General features: G+C 42.0%; 1 protein-coding gene and 1 long non-coding RNA gene across 3 annotated transcripts in view; one reads left to right on the forward strand and one right to left on the reverse strand.

Moving 5' to 3' along the window:
- Positions 1–1,505: 1,505 nt before the first annotated feature.
- On the reverse strand, positions 1,506–17,642 carry LOC140253129 (uncharacterized). Its single transcript, XR_011903779.1, has 3 exons — positions 17,529–17,642; positions 16,967–17,076; positions 1,506–2,700 (listed from the first exon to the last, which is right to left on the reverse strand). It is a non-coding gene; the product is annotated as an uncharacterized lncRNA (long non-coding RNA).
- A 25-nt stretch (positions 17,643–17,667) lies between these two features.
- Positions 17,668–22,491, forward strand: part of BTBD7 (BTB domain containing 7) — a 48,819-nt gene continuing 43,995 nt past the window's right edge. Inside the window, exon 1 of one of the 2 annotated variants that reach the window (XM_072338543.1) lies at positions 17,668–17,830. The gene's annotated coding sequence lies outside the window, so the exon portion shown is untranslated. The remainder of the gene's footprint in view (positions 17,831–22,491) is intronic. The other variant, XM_072338542.1, reaches the window with a different exon arrangement.

Raw genomic sequence — 22,491 nt, forward strand, 5'->3', positions numbered from 1 at the left:
CACTAGCATTTTGCTGCGTGGGGTCCCACTATATCACGTTTGTGATCCATGCCATAGTGCAAGTGACAACCAGTGACAACCAGTGTTGACTTACCTCGCTTATGTCCATAAAGGCTGGCTTCCCAGCCAGTTTCAAGTCAGCTCGGTAGCATCTCCTCCAGATGATGACGCCAAATTGGCTTGTTCCAAACAGGACCCCAGGAGTTACATACAGTGAACTGAAGGGAGGATTAACAGAGGCAGGAGCCTTGATGTGAAACAAGAATTTAACTAAATTGACATATTAGGGGCACCCTTAGAGCAGCCTTTAAGAAAGCTGCTGCACTTTAGATAGGAATGTCTATATTTTTCAAATCTGTAGGCCCTTAAAAATATTCAAGTGGACATGCTGTGCAATCTATGAAGCATATTAACATCTACTGACTGTTGGATAATATACTCCAGCTACTTTTTGCAGACCCAGTGAGTCTGAATACCACCAATTCTCTTAAATTAATAGTGAGTTCATGCAAAGTATCCATTCCTGAGAAAAGGCAATATGGTGGCTGAGAAGCATCATGGTCTCTCCTCTTTCTACTTACTCAGATCTATAATGAGTGTTTAAAATAAATATATACTGTGACATATAACTATTACCGTGAGCCAAATATTCCGAAGTTGAATTCAACACAAACCCATTTGTCTTAGTAGAAATTACTGTTATGCTCCTATGGAAGGACAGGTTTCAGTGTCTGATTTATTCTCATGTATTCATTACCTATGTGCCTACTTGTAGCAAGTTGAAAGCTAACATTGGTACCACTGGAAGAAGTGTAAGCCCTTGTTGTAGATACATGATGAGAAACAAAGCAGGAACTCTTCCTCCAGCAGCCTGCTTGCACCTACACCCAGCCTCCTGCACCAACCTAACCTCCTCCACTAGGGACAACATGATCTTGGACAAGCACTTTATGCTTGGTACTTTCCATTGGTATTATTACAGGAGTGTGACTCTGGCCTCTCTGCATAGCTCTCTGCTTATGCCTGCTTACAAAGAATAGCACCACTGGAAGAGGCCTGAGCTAGCAGGGAGCCTCAGTACTGTGATTTGAAATCCATCAGCATTTAAAGACCATCAGTGAAGAAATATGCATCAAAAAAGCATTATTTTTAAATACCCCTAAAATAGCATATATATATATAATATGTTTTAAAATATATGATTGCTTTTAGGGAAAAATGCTTGAAATGGACTGGAAATCTGGGAAGAAAAAAATAAGCATTTACAAATAATATTTATATTTCAAGCAGTTCTGTAGGTATGGAGCTTCTAAAAATCATTCCTGCTTCAATATAAACGTCCCTACATACTTATACTTCCAGATGTGATACACTGGATGACCTTTTTATCACATCTCATCTAGTGCAATTCTCCATGCGTCACTCACACTCATTACTCATTACAACCAGGCAAACTCACTATTCATTACCATAATAAAAAGAGACAAGTACAGCAGCTGAAAGATGAGGTGTCTTACTGATTTATTTAGCTATTACCAGGTGAGACATGGATGACAAAATTGGGTGCAGGACAAGCAGGCACACAGAAATGTTCAAAATGCTTTCTTACAAAAGGTTCTGCAGAACAGCCTAATTGATGTCAGTGGATATATTCACAGCATGCGAGAGCAGTGTTTCACAGAGCACTCTCCCAGCTTCGCTTCAGTTACTGGCATGGATCTTTCTCTGGATAGGCCCCTATCCAAAACTCATTAAAATCTGTAGGAAAGTTTCCAGATGCATAACTGGGCCTCAGATCAAGATGCTGGATTCACAAAGCTACAGGTTTGGGTGAGGGGGGAAGGGAAGACACCACTTTCATGTTCTGTAATACTTCAGGCATCGCAAAAGATTAACGTCATACATTTTTTTGCAAAGCAGGCACGAAACCATTATTCCTATATAACACAACATGACATAACAGATACTATTTATTATGTTTATTTGAAACATGGTCTAGATTTCCAAGTATTTATCATTTTAATCATTTTAAACAGCAAACATGGCAAAATCTTTCAACTATCACAAATTTAAATGAACAACTCGAAAATATATTCGTACATTTGACAATCATTACTAACAGAATAATCTTTATCCTGGTAGCAAATTAAATTGGGTAGGGGACACCAAAAGAATGCATCTAAAGGGCAGAGGTTCAAGAAAATTGACTTAAACTCTTAAAGCTTTTGTTTCAGATGAGTCTAAATGAAAGTACCATAAACATTTCTTTGTATTTCCTCTCATCCGTTCAGCAGAGGAATGGACCCACCACTATTTTCTCTCAGTAAACCTTTTACATCAGGATTAACATCTACAACATCTGCAAATATATACAGCTTTCTGCTAAGAAATGGGAGATTTAGTTGTATTCTCTATGCGGAGCTTTTTCTTTTTCTTTTTTTTCATTCAGAAGCAATACATAAAACTTGAACTCATTTTTCAGTCAATTTGTTTAAAACTGGCCCTCAAGTCTCTGTATGCTCCTCTTCAAGAGATTCCAAGTCAGGTGTGTTACAGCTTACCACTGCTCCCAGATCTTAATTTTTCCCTTAAAAAATGGGATGCTTTTTGTTCCGTCTTATAGCTTGGAAGGTGGCACAGAAGCCATCCAGCTGGTCCGAGAACTGACAGTGAGAATGCTGAGAATCCAATGATTGTCTCCTAAATGAAAGGGAATACAGTAAAATAATGCTAAACAAACGGGAGCTCTTCCAGGGTAAGCAGCCCATTGCCAACCAAATTATGGGATATTGTTGAACTTCTGCATCTATATTTCCACAAATGTGATGACTGCAGAGGAAAAATAATCCACAGAGGGGACATTTTGCATGTTTGAACTAGAAGCTTAATAATCCGTGTCAGTTGAAAAAAAGAAAGTCTTAGTCCACGCCATGCACAAGCACACATACACAAGGCACATTTAAAAGCACTCAGAAGAGGTGGCAGATCTCCCATTTTCCTACAGAGTTGGTGCATTTTTGTGCCTACTTATTGGGCTTTTAATGCATATACTCCTTATTGAAGTAGTACTATTTGCTTGATAGTTCCTGTGGCATAGCTTCCTACCAGTCATGTATGAGAGCTCTGGGCACCTACTAACATGGGGAGATTATATAGTAGAGCAGGGAGTTGCTGCTGAAGATTTAGTAATTAATTAAATGTCTTCTATAGTCTCGTAGTACTGCTGGAGAGTATAATCAAGGCTCATAAAGAGAATCATAGTTTTGGTTGGAAGGAACTTTAAAGGTCATCTAGTCCAAATCCACTGCAATGAGTAGGAACACCTACAGCTAGAGAGCTGTAAATGAGCTCTCCACAGAGATAGGATTTTGTCATATGTCTGTCTGTAGAATGCTGTGAGAGCAACCCCATTCTCCCAGAATGGCACATGCTGTCCAAGAGGTGGTGGGAGGAGATACTCTGTGAGTGCAGAGAAGTCCCTGGGAAGATTCTGGGTTTCTAGTAAGGGTGTGGGGCAGGTCTGAAGAAAACCTATGTTGTATACACAGAAAAGAGCAGCAAGAGGAAGTTCTTCAGAAAAGACTGAGCCTTAGCTCAAGCTATGCGTGAAGAAAGAAATGAGGGCACAAGGAACTTACCACCAGTCCCACTTTCCCCTCCGGTGGAGAGCTATGGATGCTGCGGCCACTCCAGCATGCAGGCCTGAGGCGGAAAAGCAGGGATGTGTGGTGCATTGCCCAGACCATTGCTTTATCCCAGAAAGCAGTATGAGGAATCCTGGGCAGGAAGCAACTACTGATGTGAGAATCTTCACAGTCCTTTCCTATTTTCTACTTCTCAAAGCCTGTAGGATGCTGAGTACTGTTCAGTCTGCTTGACAGTCAAGCCCGTTTATTTTTAAGTTGGATGCATAAAGCACCAACATAAGCCAGACTACAGCAGGCAGCAGCTGCCCTGGGGTCAGCAGCAGCAGTGTGTGTGTGCTGCTGAGTGGGAGGAAAACACTCCAGATCATGCAGGCACCTCCTACAGCTCAGCGATGGGGAGGTGTCTGCCTGCTGCTGCACAAAATGGGGAGAAATGTTGGTCCTCACATCCATCCTCCCTTTCCCCATAGTCACTGAGATTAATTGCACATCAAGCCATATGCTCTGAAATTCCCATGTGCCCACACTTGTCATTCATTTACCACCTTCAGTCTGACCAACAAAGCCTGCTCCTTGTCCCTGCTACAGAGCACATCACCTTCCTCCACATCCTACCCAAAATATTGCTGATCCAGATGTACTGAGTAGCCAAGCAGCCTGCTAGGCTACCAGGCAGGGAAACATCACCTGCTTGCATGCAGCCAGCTGCCCAGGCCTGACACCAAGGCAGTGTGTTTCAGTGGGAAGTAGGAGAGAAGTAATGCCACTAGCATTACTCATAGGGGCTGTTTGAGAAGTGGCTGTGCGGATACATGCCCACTCTGTGCTCAGTCATGGTGGTGGCAAGCTGAGCTGTCAGCCCAGGACCAGATCTGTACTAATTTGGCAACTCAGCTTGCAGCTGGAGCTGGTATATAACTGGTCAGCTTTCACCAGCAGCAATCAGGCATTCAGCAGTCTAAGCACATCTGTATAAAATACGCTTCTTTTACACACAGAGGCTGAGAGGCACAAGAGCAAATAACTGTCCTCTCTGCTACAGCGTACCATTTCCATTCCAACTATTTTTTATAGATGAAATCTGTCTCCTACATGTAGACATGAAAATTTTCATTCAGTTTAATAAACATGCAGCACATTAGATTCTCTATTCATTTGACTAAATACATTTTATTAATTTCTCCTGTTCTTCCTCTTGCCTTCAGTTTCCAAAGCTTGCAGCAGACAACTGCCATCCTTCTCCAGGTTTTCACCATAATATATCCTCCAAGCTCACTTCCAATGCAGCCAGCAGCGCGGTGGTGGTGGTGAAAGCCTCAGCTTGAGTTTTTTGACAACATGCAGAATGTGTTAGCAAGGTGTGAAGAGCAAAGAGTTGGCAGTCTACACAAACAAACAACACTGGCTCCCTGACTGAGCAGACATGGCTGGTGTGAATATTATCGGTTTTGTTATCTCGGTATATTTTCTTGTTCAAGTTTTATGGAGGAAAAGACAAAAGGTTTTATTCCTGTTAATCCTCCCCATTCACTAAATGTCTTTCCTGAGCAAAACAGGTAGAGAATTTGTCTATAAATAAATATCTGAGAGGCGAGTGTAAAGTAATTAGGGAGCAAAAGACCAAATTACAGTCAACAGCTGTGATGATATCAGACAAACATGCAATAAATAGCCCAAATCAATCAAAACTCCTGAGACATTCCCTCTAACATGAAGAGGTTGTGCTAGGTATACACTCTCAACTTTTTTTAAATAGCAGTTGTCAGGTTCTTCTGCTTGCTTGGGGTTTACGTTTTCTACATGGAAAGTGTACTTCTCTCTGTAGCTGTGATAAGAGGCTATATAAACTGAGATTCTCCTTTCATCTTCCAGCTATCTACGTGCACAAACCTCACCAGAATTACTTGATCTTACCAAACTTGGCAATTGTCTTCCAGATCTCTGCAGGTTTGCTAGAAGATGAGACATTCTATATTTTAATAGATATTCTATTCAGCTGTGGAGTCCAAGCCAATCTTATCACTATCATAGACCTCTGTGCACCACAATGCTGCATCCTGGCAGTTAAAGCCAGCCTGTATGCTTTTACATAGCAGTGAATAGCATTTATTAGGCTTTCCCTAAAAAATACTCAGCTGTTCTTGCCTCAGCACTGGCCTTTTTCCTTTTCATCTAGGTCTCATTGGCTGCATAGTGCCTCAGGCTCACCTGTAATCCTGCTTGCTTTGCCAGAGCTCCATATAGCACATACATGCAGCTTCTGAACTCTAGGAGTTTTCCCACAATATATTAGATTCGTAAAGCCTTTTGCCATTCTTAAGTTTGTTATTTCTAACTTCAGGAGCAGGAGGACTTCCAGGCTCTTCTGACTGGCTCAGATTACTCAGCAGCCCTCTTCTTCTCTACAACCTTAAAAACATCCCTATTTTTCTGGTCCCACAGGACAGCTCCTTGCTCCTTCCACATTTTAAGAATACTTGCTCTTTAGACTGCAACCACTGGGATCATTCAGCTCTGAGTTTCTGAGGTTCCTTCTTTCACATTCACTAACCAGGATCATTTCCTGAGCTGGGAGGTCAGAGCACAGCTGGAACCATCCCCAGCAGTGTGCCAGCAAAGTGCTTCCCCACGAGACACCCGCAGTACAGCACTAACACTCTGGTGCTGTAGTTCATTTTCTCCCTCCTCTGCTACTGGGAAAGCTACAGATAACTGCATAAAGCTGTTTGAACAGTTTTACGTCAGTGTGAAGCCCCGTGTTTATTTTATTGAAAAAACTGAAGCAGGTGTGCAGGATGTTAATGCTTATTTGTATTTTCCACTGCACTCAGTTTCAGAATATCACTTGAGGGAAGAAAACCTGCTGCACAGAGAATTTATAACTGCCTTGCACACTGAAACTGAAATCCTTATTTTAAAGAGAATGAAGATTTATTATTGCTTGCAGAAAATCATGATGCAGAAGGATCAAAAAGATTCCCCAACCTTGGAGGTGAAACCTATGAAAGAGGCAGAAAATTGATCATTCTGAGCTAAAATCAGCACCACTGCCTTCCAGTCTGTCCCTTCTCCCTGCCCTGATACCTTGCATGGGCAACCACATCACTGTAGCATGCAATCACAACACGTTGCTACCCCTTTCAACAGGTAAAGTGCCTTATTAGACTGGGTGCAGAACTACAACCCATGTTGATATTTATCTGAAAGAGGAGTCTTCAGGTCTTCTTATCACCAGTCGGCAGGACAGCAGGTTTGTCACTCCTCGCAAAATATAATGAGGAATGACCTCATTGGAGAGAGATTTCTTCATATCCATTATAGTTTTGGGTGTAGTTTTCTTTCTTTTGGTTTATCTATCTTTAGTAAGATTCTCCCAAATAAAATCCTTGCTACTGTATTTGAAAGTCTGTTTCTATCATTGCTGTTTCACAGATGAAAACATTTCAATTGCTCTGAACTAGTTCCTGAACTATTGCTGTGATAATACATTAAAGATGCTTCAAAAAACCTATGAATTCAAAATAGGTGTTTTACAGCAATGTAGATTTAGAACAGTTGTATTCATGGTGAGTTTTAATCAGTAAAACTGATTAAATGATGAAACTTAAACACTGTATTTTAAATAGAAGTAATTGTAACTATGTTGGTGGGATTTTTGGTGTCTTTTGTTTGCTTGCTTTAATTTGATTAAATGAGGAAAATTACAGCAGGGGCGACTTCTCAAGCTGCAGCTTTCTTACTGCAAGATTTGTAAGTGGAACAAAATCAATTCTATTTCTACCACTAAGTCACATCATTACATCTGACCTCAATAAAATCTAATTCATCTGATACTTATAAATGTGTCTGCTGCCAACAATATTCTATTTTTTCCATAAACTGCAGATCAGTAAAAATAAGAGTAAAAATACAGAGGACTTGGTGTTGATTTTCCTCTTAGTTACTTCTTCAAATACAGAACAACAAATGCTCCAGTTTGCAAATAGGAACTATTCTGAAGTTTATTTCTAGGCAAGATTCAACCTAGATGCATTTTATCATGAATTCATGATCTTTTCATTCTGAGATTCACTGAAACTCTTGTTCAATCCACAGAGGCTCTCAGAAGGATATCTGGGAAAAATGCTGGAAGTGTTTTTATGAATGCAGCAATGTTCCTTGGCCACACTGACTGCCAAACTACCTAAACATAGAATCATAGAAACATAGAGTCATCAAGGTTGGAAAAGTCCTCTAAGGTCATCCAGTCCAACCATCATCTTATCACCAGTATTTCCCACTAAACCATGTCCTTCAGTACAACATCTAAATATTTCTTGAGCACCTCCAGAGTCCATGACTCCATCACCTCCCTGGGCAGCCCATTCCAGCACCTGACCACTCTCTCAGAGAAGTATTTCCTAACATCCAACCTAAATCTCCCCTGTTGCAACTTGAGGCCATAATGTCACTACACATGGATCACCTGGATCTCTTTGAGCCACAACCTGGGCTTTTCAGTACCGATACTGCCACCTGGGGTCTGCAGAGCTGAGGTTCATTCCAGTTTTTAACTAGAAGAGCTCATTAAATTTGATTGTTCCCTACAGTTCTCTGTTTTGAATTTTTGACAAAACAGTGTTGATGATATACCAGTATTTCAGTTGTTGCTGAGCAGTGCTTACACGGGATCAAGGCCTACAGAGTCCCATCAGGAAATCGTTTCCCTTGGTGCCTCATCTACTCGTCCCTTGAATACCTCCAGGCACAGCAACTGCGCCACTTTCCTGGGCAGTCTGCTCCAGTGCTTAATCATTATTATCATCTAGCTTTTCATACTGTCTTTGTTTAATAATCCTAAGGTAATCTTTTGCTTACACAGCTTTGCTTTCCTTGTGACTTAAACCCCTGATGATTTTTGGTCTTCAAGGCACATTTCCCACTGTAGATGGCACTAAATCATTGCACAACAAAAAGCAGACTCATGCTTACCTAAATCTGTTTTGATTTTTTTTTCCCACCCTAGTAAGTAGCATGAAAAGCAACATAAACCTTCCTTCAGCCAGGGATGGAAATATTCTTTGCCTTTTTTTTTCTGACATACAGTATGCAACATGTTTGTTCTGGGAGGTCGAGTCATACAGTCACCTGAAGGAAAAGCTGGAATGCAGAGACCGCTTGATGTCTAGTATTCCTCCCACTGCCTTGGCACACCTGAATGCCAGCAAAATCCCAGTTCAAAGTCTGATCCTAGGAATGATCCGGTGCAGTAAGACTGGTCTCAAAGGCACTGAGGAACTGGCAGGCAGTCTCACAGGCAGGAGCGTGAATGTGGCTTCTGGGTCAGCACAGAGGTAATTACAGCAAATGCTCCTCTGTTTCTGGCTGTAGCTTTTTCATTAAAAAGAAACTACTTTCCAAGAAGGCTGAATATTCGGTCAGCTCTTCCACCAGATATTTCTGTATACACTAAGGACTCAAACTGTCTGCTACCTCTCTTCACTATCACAAAGTTAACCAATAGATTGCTAAAACTGGTAGAAACAATTAAATTCTCCAAAAGCACTGAAATTCATCTGGAAAAATATTCTACTTTTAATAAAGGACCTTCATTTCAATCAAGGCATTTATCCTACATCTACCAGTCAGTGACTACATTCCATCTTTTTCAGAGGAACAAAAGCAGTTTTTCATCACCAAAATTTCAAGATTTTATATATCTTGTATTTAGCTTTTATCTCCTATTTAAATGGAGATGAGACTCCTCCACTTTTCTGTAGGGAGCTGTAAGAGAGCTAAGTGCTATTTATATTTTTTCCCTTGGAATCTGATGAATAAGCATACGATGGTCTGGAGCCTCAGCCGGTATGAGCTGACATTGTACAACTGAAGACAGTGGCACTGGGCCAACACAGACAGGGGGAGGAGACAGCCAATTGGTATGACTGCTCAACAAATTGTATTTTGGACAAGAGAATCCCCATGGCTGGTAGTCATTAGTCAGAGGAATTCTTTCAAAAGCAAGCAAGGCTTAATACTCTTATTTGTCCAATTTGGATAAAAGTGCTCTTCTTGTTTTTAAAATACAGCACTTACTGTTTCTTTTTTTCCATCAGATCCCCCACAACACATAACTTTTTGGCTTATTCTTCTGTTGCAAATAGGCATCACAAAGTAATTACCACAGTCAATTCTGGGGATTGATGCTATTCTAAGACCCAGCACAGAGCCAGGTCACCAATTTCTCTAGGTGATCTTTAGCATTTTTGTCTTCTTCCTGCAATGCTCATTGTAATGTCCAAAGTTTGGTCACTAAGAATTACAGACTGAAGATGGAATTCTGCGCATAGGAATGTAAGGGCACGCCTCCTTTGTGCAGCAAAGAAATGCAGTGCCTAACCTTAGACCAATCTCCCCAGTGCGCAGGTTTAATTCAGCAGGGTCTGAACCACCAAGAGATATTATGTCACATTACATACTATCTATACATACATCATATACATACATCTATACAAATAAAATAATGCTTTGGAAAGTGAAGTAAAGAGATAATCAGACATCAAGTGGGAAAACTATCAGGAATTGACATCAGTTCCTTTCTGTTCTTCAATAATTGGTGGAGTCACTGTCCCAAGAGAACCTGAGAGGCCTATCAATATCTATCCCAAAACACCACTTGCAATAGCTGCTTGAAGAAAAGATTAGCTCCAAGCAAAGCCAGTCTCATCAAAGTAACACTTCTGGTGCATCAGGATCCCTTTTTGGTTTGTTTGTTTTTCTTTATAACAAGAAAGGCTGAGGCAATAATAAATGCACTTGTGATAGGAAAAAGGAAGAGGAATGAGGAAACCGACACATGCAGCACAGCAAGCAGTAACAGCATACCATGCCTAAGATTCACAGCAAAGGTTAGTTTTAAGGAGGGATTTGAAAAAGAGTCTTTTGCACGGATCTCCTCCCATGTACATGGGATGGCTTAAGGCAGAGGATGAAAGTGCTTGAGAGAAAACAAAGATCAGCATGCACTGAATGTTAACTTCAAAGGCAAAAGTGAGGTGGAGTCAAAAGCTTGAAACATAAGCAGAACCAGATTTTCAAGAAATTATTAATTTAAATCACCGTGAGGTTCTATCAATTTAAGTTTGCTGCACTCAGGGTAGACTTTATCTGTTAGATCTGTACTTACACCATATATCCAAAAGCTCTTGAATTCTCAGTCAACAGAGAACTACATCTGACACAACTTAGAACTATTTAAAAGGGGCTTCCAAGGCAAAAACCTCATTTAAGCAATTGCTGTAGCTCCTTCTAACCTGAATGGTTTGCATAGGACATACACATACCACATATTCTATGTATACAGGCATGCCAGTAGAGCAAATTCTATGGCTGTGGCAACCTGGTGATACAGTTTCTCATAGCCAAGATTCATCCTATGAAGACAATAGGACCCCTACAGCAAAAAAAGAAGTACATAACCTTCTCAGAACTCATCTTTATATTGAAAAATGGCAACAGACTGAAAAGTGTCAATATTTGTATGGTATTCTATTTACTTTTTCTCCTTTTTCTCTCCCAAGAGGAAACTTTGCTCCCACTTTTGATGTTAGCTTGGATCTCACATTAGGAGTCATCAGTCTTCATGAGCTGTTAATTGTTAATGAAAACCTGTTAATAACATTTTGTCTATTCTTGCATTGCCTTGTGGCTCAGTGGAATTATAGATCTCTCTAGCAACATCAGCATCACTACTGTCCGAAAACAAAACACTGGTCAGCAGCAGCTGTGGGACAATCACAGTCAGAGGTCTTCTGAAGCAAAAATCCTCATCCAGTGCCTCATAGCTTTCTCCTTTCTTGCATAGTTTTGGAGTACCTCAGGACAGGAATTTCTAATTAATTTATTTTCCTTCTCAAATTCTCCTTCAAAAAAGCAACATAATGAGGAAAGCAGGCCAGCTGCAGTAGTGTGCAGAAGCACTGTCAGCTGGGGTGAGTTAGCTACTCTTCTAAGATGCCAGATGCTTTTGAGGTTGGAGAACCAGGCTCTAGGCAGCAAGCAAGGATTTAGCACTGATGGTGAAGGAAGGATAACTGCAGTCCTCAAAAGATGACAGACACACAACAACCAGGGAGGAAACAAAAAGTGGTAGTGATTTCTCCTCCACTGGTCAGACCCACACTGTCCTGTTCTGTCCCGATCTCCCAAGAGAAATGCTTTCAAACTCTTGGAAAGAGAAGGCAGATCCTTGCTAGTTCACTGATTGTTTCATCATGCTCTTCAACCACGAGTGCCAAGGATAGTGCTAGGAGACAGTCTGAATAGATATATACAATTGCAAAGTGCAAAGAGCAAGGGTGAGGCAGCAGAGGATTCAGCTCGTAGTCTTTTTTCTTTTCCCAGTTATGAATTCAGGTCAAGGAAGTGAGAGATCCATCTCGGATGTGTATTCATCTGTGTAAATTGTAGCTGCAGAGGGACCTCGGTTCTCTGAGAACTGGAACAATTTTCTACAAGTTGTTGGATAAGTGTTCTGTTAATCTTGGACAGAATGGAAGACAGTGCCTTTGCTTTGGTTAAAGTATCAGAAGGAGGATTGTCCAGTGAGTTAATTCCCTTAACACTCCAAATATTCATACATTAATGCAAGAAGTGGAGGAAATAAATGATAAACCGTAGGAATCTTAAATACAATAATCAACTTACAGCTCAGTTAGCACAGCTGAGAGTTACTGTGTTACCAGAATGCTAACATACAAGCAATGATCAAGAAGGAAAAATGGACAAGAGTGGTGTCACAGGGACACTAAGCAGGAAAAATTGTGAGAACAAAGCTTTTTGAGAGCAACTAACAGAATCGGCCAAAGCTCCACATTTGGAAAATAGAGACTTTGCCATCTGTACATAGAGTAGACAAAAAAGATACTGAACAGATTGTCCAGCTAAGTCTTGGAATGCATTAGTGATGTGTTTATTGAGAATACAGCTAGAAGGGAGCTCATTCTTCCATTTAATTCCAGGAAGCAGGAAGGAACCAGTTGAGAATGTAGATGGGAAAGGTGGATGAGGCTATGAAATAAGTGTTCCTGTTTTTTCATGAAGGAAAGGAAGAGCAGTAAAATGGAGTTAATTAATTCTGCTTTCCCAAAGTCCAACCAACTCACCTCCTAACCTACAGGGTGGGCTGAACAATTGCTTTTGGAAAATTCTCTAGTGCATGTGAAGCCTTTAGCTTTCACAAAAAGAAAGTTCGTAACTGAATTCAAAACAGGGGTTGAAGAACATGCAGTAAAGTTGGAATAGTGCCACACTCTGAACTATGGGGAGAGATCAATACATTGAGTGACCGCTCAGTCAGTGTTCCTCCCATGCTGCATGAACAGCTCACAAAAATGAACCCTGTGAAAAAAAGAAATGCCATCATTTGATAAAGTACAAAGTGGCTGGAAAACACCAGTCGTGCAGACATCTGCAGCCAAAACAAGCAATGAGTTCATCTGCAGTGGTGTAGGTTTGGCATCTTTCTCTCCACTGACAAACTGCAAAGAGCATTACCACACCAACACAGGATGTCAGGTCTTCTCCTCATGTCTCTTCAGAGCCTTGTGCTATACCCTTGTTTTCTGCCACCTGCCTCAGAGAGGACGTATTTACCACCTCTGCCACAGTGATAGTTTGGATGCCACTATTTCACCTCATCAGACTCACCAGGCCTCTCAGAAGCGCAGGGTGGCTCTGTACCCCCTAGCAAATCTTTTCTGTGAGAGGCTGTAGGATGATATATCACAAGCAACGTGTGTGAGTATGGTGAATACCCTACTAGCAAATTTTAAAGTAGGTATTGATGAATGCTCAGATAGTAAGAAGGAAAACAGAAAAAGAATAAAATTAAGGAGCTAGTAATAACCCACATCTATATACTTGTAGAATCTCATCATTCATCACTGACAAAAAGGAAGCTTGCTTAGCATAATAAGCATCAGTTTCCAATCTATCCTTCAGCCCTTGAGGATGTAGTTACAGTGAATTATACAGCAATAAACAGATAGCACTAAAATTATTGTAACCTTTTCTATAGCTTTGATTTACTGCCCTGAGCACCATAAAATTGAAATTGGTATAGAAACACTGGAAAAAGTAATGATAAATTGGACCTTAAGGACTTGATCTGTAATATTCAGTAGTTACACTTCAGATGGTCGTGAATAAAAAGATGTTGCTTACAGCAAGACAAAATTGCATTCTCAAAGTAACACAGCTGGCAATTCTATGTTAGGCAATCAGCTATAACTTCTGCAGTGTGGGGTGTGACCCCAGCTATCACTGAATATTATGCACATCCAGTTCTCTCAGTGGTTTGCAAGAGCATTTCTGTACACTGTACAATCATACCTTACAGTTCATTTGCAAACTCTCTAGAGCATGTACTGGAACCTGAGTTTGGCTTGCCATTCAGCTTTGTGGGACCCCAGATTTGATTAGGGCATCCACACAGCACAGCAATACAAATAGATCATTAATAATGATAATCAGTAGACATGCACATTTGGAATGAAAAGAGAATGAAGCATCCAAAAGTCTAAGAAATGAACCACGGACAAGAAATGAATCAGTGGAAATGAACTATTTTTTTTTGCCAACTGTTTCCTCTTCAGTAAACTCTGACAAATATCCAGGGGTTATTTCAAAGCTTGAGCTTCTCCTAGTGCAAATGAAGAGTAAATGAACCACAACAGACGTTTGGGTTGCTTTTATTTTTAACAAGTGGTGGCATATAATCAATTTTTCCAACCAACATTCTTGATTTTGGAGATAAAATGTAATGTGCGCATACAGTGATTTCCATCACCAAGTATTTCACAGAAGACCTTGCAAAAGAATGAATAAAGCATTACATCATCCAAAATAAGCGGAGGGACTGAGAACCGTTGCGTAGCTCAGACAGTACCTAAATCTCTGCTTTGTTTGTTTAAAAAGAAGATGCCATTTCACAATATCTAAGGCATGCATGAGGTTTTGCTTATTAGGACATTAAGAAATTATATTAAATCAGACAAAATGAACATTTCTCAGTCATAAAGAAAACTGAAGATCAGTTTACTTCTGAGAGCACTGTGTGAAGATTACAATTATGTGATCAGAGAGGTGATGTGTATGCAATATGCACATGATCTGGGGGTGTTTGTCAGATGGTGTGAAACTCTTACGCTCTCATCTCAGAAAACATATTTACCTGCAAATAAAACCAGTTAGCTTCCATTTCCCACTCTTCCACAGCAAGATTTGGATCTCAGTGTTTTACAGTCTGACTCCAAGATCCCACATGGCAGAGGGATCTGATCAGCTTACTTTTGGCCTGCTTCACAGCTGCCTACTGCATGAGACCACATAGTCCTCCAGAGACAAAGACACTGCACTGCAGGCAAGGGGTAACCTCAGTGCTTTAAAAAGTCTGGAGCAAAAGCAGAAGGTGGCCTTCCTCACTTCCAACCTGCCAGATGTCACCCCAACTTGTTAACCAACACACCATTTGTTGCTGAGATATAAGCAAAGAAGCTTACTTTAGCAAGGATAATCACTGCAGAGCAAGGTCTTGGCACTCTAATCTAACAAGCCATTTTGACTACACTCTGTTGTTTTGGGTTTTGGTTTGTTTGTTTGTTTTTATATAAGAATAATAAAAAATGCCAACAAAGCAAGCATTCAGCCTGCAAGTTTTCTTTTCCTTCCCTTCTCATTTTCACTGTTTGTAAGATTATGTGAAAGGCTTGCTATAAGGAAAAATGGATTATTGTTTTTTATAAAGTTATAGATCTTTGGCAAGAAATCCTAACTAGCTTATATCACCTGAAAACCAAGCTGGTATGTTGCTGAGGGTATATTCCCTCATTCTAAAAGCTCTGTGACCTGTATTTTACTATCCTAATTTCCATTAGTTCTTATTTCTGTGCTGATCTCAGTAAAACCCTGTGAAAGTTGTAACAAAGATATTATAAATAATGGATAATTTTGAGAAGCATTGTCTCACAGATGTAAGTTAGCAATTCCACATGCCCTAAAACTACTGCACTTTAGTTTCGTATAATTCTGTGTCTCTCAGTTGCTTTGCTTTGAAGGTTAAAACAAACGAAGCCTTTTCTGTAGTTGTAGCATTTATAAGAACCCAAATGAGAAAATGATCAGCAAGTACTAAAACTATATATATGCACAGAAAAGCATACGGTCATATGCCACATTTCTTCAGGAATCCAACCAGTGCAGAATAGAACTACATTAAGCACTGAGTAATGTGGTATTCAGTACTGTGGTACCAAACAGCAGGAAATGGAAAAGTGGGTTAGGGCAGGCTTAAGAAAAAGAATTGAAGAGGACCAGGCTCTAGCAGGCAATAGTTTGGAGAAACTGAGCCCTGCCTGCTAGTGAGTTTGATTAGCTCTTCAGACAACAATGGCAACCACAAACATGTTGTACGGGATATAGTCTCCTCTGAACATATACAAGTATAATATTGAGAGCGTGAATTTTATCAAATTGGTACTCTAAAAAATCCCCAACTCCCTCTGGTACTGCGAGGATAGAGAAGCCAAAAGTGGTGTATCTCAGATGCTAGTGTATCAGATAACATATAATTAACTAAGATGGTTAAACAACCAAGGAGAGCAAGATAATAACCACTGGCCCAACTAACTGTTTCTCCTCCACTTTTTGAATGGAATCCAGTCAGAGAACAGTCTACAGAACGGCCAAATGTATCAAAAGTTGTTTTTTTATTTAGCTTCTTGGTAAGCCATTTGGTATCCTGGAATGTTATGCAAAGTGGTAGTTAGAGAGGTCTGCTGCATTTAGTAAAGCTAATTACAGAGTGGTTGGAGGACAGAGAGATACCAAGTGGGAGGAAGGTTCCACTTCAGAAATGGAACACCAGTAAAGGCAGGAGGGCATATAATAAGTCAGAGCTTGTTCTTATCAACCAAGAATGATCATAGATGTGGCTTCCAGCTTGCTGAATATTATCAGCCATGAGAATTAATCAGATTTTTGACCTGCACATGAAACTGTTATCTCAGACCCTCTATACACAGATGTATGGTAGATGTATGCAGTTCTAGAGAGCTAAAGTGGTGTGATTTACTTAAGTGATTTCTTACTCTAATAAATCTTTGGCATATATTACTAGTCACTTTCACTGATTCAGAAAACAGTGATCTTACAGGAAGAGTGGTTGATATATTTTGAACACGATGGTCCACATGCACCTTTATATCAAGAAAGTGTAGCAGTAGTAGTATTACTGCCTGTGGTGGAGAAGAGCTACAAACCCTTTCACTACTAACACTTACTGTCACTCAGGTGTGCAAAATGCTAATTCACAATGCTGGAAGGAAGAAGGATGAGTGGTTGGAGCTTCATGATCCTTGAGGTCCCTTCCAACCCGGGCCATTCAGTGATTCTGTGAAGAGGGAAAACAGTGCACATTTATTTCTGGGTTATTATAAGCTTAAGCATGAACAATCAAGCTGGAATCTGTGGCCTGCCTGCCCTTAATGAGCTCCCAGCAGTTTGGAAGCACGAGGAGCAAAGCTCACACTCGATATAAGCAGCTTAAGGAAGTCTTGAGGACAAAGAACACGTGCTGACAAACCACCCGCACTGGTGTACCTGCATACAACCAATGCATGAAACAACCCAAGCTACACCTGCACACGCGGGGAAAAGGCTGCTGGCAGGAATGAAAAGCGTCTCCTCAGGCCAGGCCGCTGCTCCCCATCGCAGCACCCCACCACGCTCCATTTTGCTGTGCGCCAAACAACGACCACAAGTAGGGGCCGAATGGAACCCGGGAGCGCTCCCCAAATAACGCCTTCTGGTGGTTTTGCGTGGGCCTTCATGCCCCAGACGTACCATCCCCGTCAGCAGGAAGCACCACGGGGCAGCACCGCCCTCCCCCTTTCCCCTTACACCACAGCCGGACTCCAGGCCCCACCGCCACCACGGCTCCACCCAGCCGCTGCCCCCCCCAGCCCCACCCGTATCGCGAACCACGTGGCCCGGGCTCCGCAGCGCTGCCGCGCGTGCGCCGTGCCCGCTCCCCTTGCCCGGCCGAGGCAGGGGATCTGAATCAAAATGGCGGCGGCCGGAGCGGGGCCGGGCGGGAGCGGGTGGCGCTGAGCGGGGAGGATGGCGGCCGCGAACGGCTGCCGGAGGTGAGGTGCCACGGGGAGCCGCGCGGGGGAAGGCGGGCGGGGAGGGGGAGGAGGAGGAGGAGGAGGAGGAGGAGGGCAGAGCTCGGCGTCACGGTGCGTGAGGGTAGGGGGTGAGATCGCCAGACACCCTCCGGCGGGGCTCCTGGGGCCGGGACGTAGCGCCGCGCTCCGGCCGCGGTCGGTCTACCCTTGGGGCTGCCTCGTCGCGCTGTGCGGGCCCGTGGGGTCCCCGCCGTGGGGGGAGCGGCCCTTCCCGTAGTTGTGCGAGCGAGGCGGACTCGGCCCGGGGGTAGCCCCGGGCTGGAGCGCGAGGGTCCGGCCCTAAGGCCGCTCCTGAGCAGAGCTGCCGTTGCCGTGCGGGCTCGAGTCCCGCGGGGTGGGGGTGCGGAACTCGGTCGGGCAGCAGCCGTGCCCCAGCGGCTCCCAGACCGGCACCGGAGTTTCCCCAGTGCTCCTCCCGGCTCAGCTCTTCGCTCACGGGCAGGTTTGGGGAGCGCACCGCGTCCTGCTCCCGTCCCTCTGTTGTTCCTGAGGAAACTTGCAGGGCTCTATGCGCTGTGCCTCTGGAATATTCCTGCTGCGAGTGGGATAGGGTCCCGTGTCGGTTCGTGCCGCTGCTTGCTCGCCTGCGACATCCCTTCTGGGGCCATCGGGTGAAAGAGGACACACAATTGAAGTGTTAGCATAAAATACAGAGGAAAGGTCACAAAGTGTTCGTTGAGGCCATGATTTATGCGTTTACTTCATGTGAGAATTTAGCCCCGAGAAAGCAGTGTTGCATGAGGTTTTGCTCCAAGCTGGTGTAACATAATACACACATCTGATGTGTTTGGCAGATGCACCGTTGAGATGTGGTCACCTCAGGTTTTACCACATATTGCATGCTGTGCTTTCTTTTAGAATTGGGGGAAATAAAAATAGAATCTTGGATGTAGAAACTTCAGTGCTTCTAACTTTGTTGAGGCTCTTAGCAGCTCAACGACTTAAAGCTTCACCGGCACTGTCTGAAAGATATAGAGGAGGAGGACTATTCTCCTGAGTCTTCTATGCTGCTTCAGATGTAGACCTTAGACTGCCTTCTCTGTGTCAGTATGCTGCTTTTTGTGAGGAAGGGGATTCCTGTTTAGATCCCTCTCTACTTGTGCCTGTTGATTTTAAGAAAGCAGGATAAATGTTTTCCTTCTTCCTGCCCTCCTCTAGGATGTGGAACCAAGTGTCTCTTATTTAGTAGTAGGCAGGCTGTATAGCTTAAAATGAAGATAATGTACTGTAAAGGCATGACTTGTGATGTTCTCCCCATTCACGGAATAACTCTATGTTGTCTTAGTTGATCAACCGCAATGTAAGTGACCCATGTAAGAACTTGTTACTTTGCTGCACCGAGTTACTTTGTATAAACTTCGCATCAGTTCGTGCTTATGCGTGAATCTTGGTGAATAAGGCTTGTGTCTTCAGTTAGGGTATTAAGCTGCCAGTTGCTGTCTGTTTTAGTTCAGATTAGTTAGACTTCTGCAGCTGAACTGCGTTCAGGTGATCACAGAAATAACGGTGAATGTTTCACATCAGATGTACAGCTGGTATTTGTTTCTCTTCTTTGTAGGTTCAGGGGGAAGAAAGTATTGAATCCTTTGTGTTCTGGCTCAGCTGTACTAACCATTGTTTTTCTTGCTTTCAGCCTTAGCCAGGATATGAATGGGGTTGATTCTCTGATCTAATGTGGTGTGTTTAAGCATACAAGGAGCACAGACACGAGTCATCTTGATTAGCTTTTTGTGGCATTATTGTAACTGCTGGTTTCTTAATCCTTTTCTCCTAATAACGTGAGGGGAGTTTTCTTCGTACTTCCAGATCACTTGCTGAGTCACAGATACAGCAGTGTTGTAATGCTTATAGTTGGCATTGACTTACTTACGAAGAGTCATACATGAAAGAATGATTTTTATAAGTGCTCCTGGAAGACTTGTGTGGACTTGCAGTTTTTTAATTTTTTTTTCCCAGTTTTTTAAGCTTGTCTGGGATGCTCAGAACTTTTCATTATGGAGGCGAGTTTCTCATTCTTTAACTATAATAGAATATGCTGTCTTTGCAGCCAGCTGTTTGAATATAATTCAGTTGAACTGTCAGAGCTTGATGAATAGACTAACAAAATAAGGAGCTTGGCTTTGAAAGAGGCTTTTCAAGTTGCTGCATACCTGGTATCAGGTTTACACCTGTCACTGATGGTAACTAACCCAGTAGCTTGGACAATGTCTTCCTCTGTCCTCCTTAGCAGTTTGCAGTGCTCGCTTGTATGTGGTCCTGTGCGTGGCTGTGGCAGGATAAGCAATGCTAGCTAACCTTGCTGCTGTAGTAGCCTGTGGTCCTGATGTATTGGACCACATATAAGAAAAAGCAGATGTGCTCTGATAGCCTCAAAGTGCTGACAGAGGTAATTGTGGCTGCCTTGCGGAATCAAAAAGACATAACATCCAGAACATCCAGCATGGAATAATGTCAACTGTATGCAGTCCATCTTCCGGAGAAGAAATAAATGTTCTTACTACTAATCAAAATCTGAGTGCTCTTGTGGCAAATCCTGATAGAAAACTGCTAGGTTCGGTCTTAATTGTTCTTTTTGCATTTCTGAGCCCATTTACATTAATTTTTATATCTGTTACTAGATCACTGACTTGTAACACTTTCTCAAACAGCAGGACTGGAAAACCTGTTGTACAGACTTCTAGTGCAGGCTGGGAATCCTTGTTCAGATCTAAGTTTCCAGTGAGTCATATAATTACTATATCTCTTTTTCGTTACCGAAGCTCTTTCAAGAATGAGGCTTATCAGTGTATCTTTACATAGAAGCAACTATGGATTTTTAGAGTATTATCTCCTTTGTTGCTACCAATGTGCCTAAACTATAGTGTGAAGGGACTGCAGATGCAGAGTTGGGTGATCTTAGCTTTTGTGCCTCTTCGGTCTGTCTTGCATGTCTCCCAAGCAGGATGCCAATTGTGATGATGCCTTCTGCATAATGAACGGGTGCTAGAGGATCTGAAGTGTGTTTTATGTAGACCATGTCAGCCCTGTCTTGGTGCGAGTAGAAATGGGCAAGAAGAAAAATGGATAGGAAGGAGTTGAATGCCAGTGGTGGTATGTACAAGACATTTTGTAGCTTACTGCCTGAAGTTCCATGCAGCTTTAGCACCATTTTCAACATGTTATTTTTTATCTTTTGGTCTGTTGTTGTTTCTGCTTCTTGTTTATTTCCAGTGTTCCAGCATGAGGTGGTAGAGCAGAACACTCTCTTGCTTTATTGGGGTACATGTGAGGTTCTAGATGGACGTTTAGTTCAAACACTTGTCCACAGCTGCTTTTTCCTTCTGCCTTCAGTCTCTTCATCTGCATTGGTGAAGCTGTTTACATGGCTTCATTCTGAAACTGATGTCTGAAAAATAAATGACTAAAACACAAAACAGCTTTAGATAAGGCCCTAGGTCTGTGGCATCATATTTCTGTGGAAAGCTTGCTTGCTTCTGTGGTATAGAGGCAAGGCCAGGTAGTTAACATGGCAGTGAGTCTGTGCCTCAAGCATGGTGAGTTGAAGTACATGTGTAACTAGATAGTTAGGTTTAAATCCAGTTTGGTTACTTCATTGTGTGCAACTGCTGTAGAACGTTACACCAAGCAGTACTAACTGTGTACTTTAACAACGTCTAGAACTTGTGAGCTTTCAGATCACTTTCCAGCCTGCTGAAGTTTTTCTGATGTCTGTAGATTTAAATGATTTCTCTAAATGGAAAACAGGAATTACCATGTTTTACCAGAGTGATATAACATCCAAAGTATTTTAACAGCAGTCAATCCTGGTTAGGTAGAAACAGCCTTTAGTATGATGTGTGTGGAAGGGAAAATTGGATGGGTGGTAGCAGACAAGGGTAATGTTTTCACAGATTGTTTTTTTTAAGTTTCAGGAGATCTTGTTTTGTTTTTCAAATGTGACGTTCAAACAGCAGCTGTTATCCGTGTGTCCGTTTGGTTGTTTAGTCCTGTTTGATCCTTGTGCACAAATATTGTCTGGGTCTTTATTTTCTGTATAGTGTTCAAGCTTCACTGTTCAGCTGTTCCTGTATATGAAGGATGGGATATTTTATCTTCCCTTCTTTGCTTTTCTTAGCTGTAGTGGACTGATAGCACTGTATGATATTATGAACAGTAGAATTTATTTTTTGTAATCTCTCAAGAAACTCTTTCTAGTGCTGCTGGTAGTACCAGACCTTTTCTAACTGCCCTGTTTCATATGGACTTACTTTAGGATACTGACTTGAGGCTTTTAAGATGAATCTCCCCTTTCTGATGCTCTTCATCATTTTGAGTCTTAACCATCTTCCACTGGGAAGTGCTTTAGGCACATATCAAGCTACTTAAGAACATGTGAGATCCTGCTCTAACTTGGAAGCCTTGTCCAAAGTCTTTTAAAAACTGTTGTGCTGTAAAGCCATTTCATGCTTCTACTGATGGGAACTGTGACGAAACTGAAATGGGTTTACTTGAAACAATTTAATGACTATTGCTTGATCTTTTAGTTACACTTTTTGTGAGAGGACTCCTTTTTTACAGTCCAGTGCTGAGATATGAATTTAAGTCTGGAATACAGGGAGCAAGATTATCTGTGTCTTGTG

This window comes from Excalfactoria chinensis, chromosome 5 (genome assembly GCF_039878825.1).
Source record: "Excalfactoria chinensis isolate bCotChi1 chromosome 5, bCotChi1.hap2, whole genome shotgun sequence".
Taxonomy (NCBI): Eukaryota; Metazoa; Chordata; class Aves; order Galliformes; family Phasianidae; genus Excalfactoria; species Excalfactoria chinensis.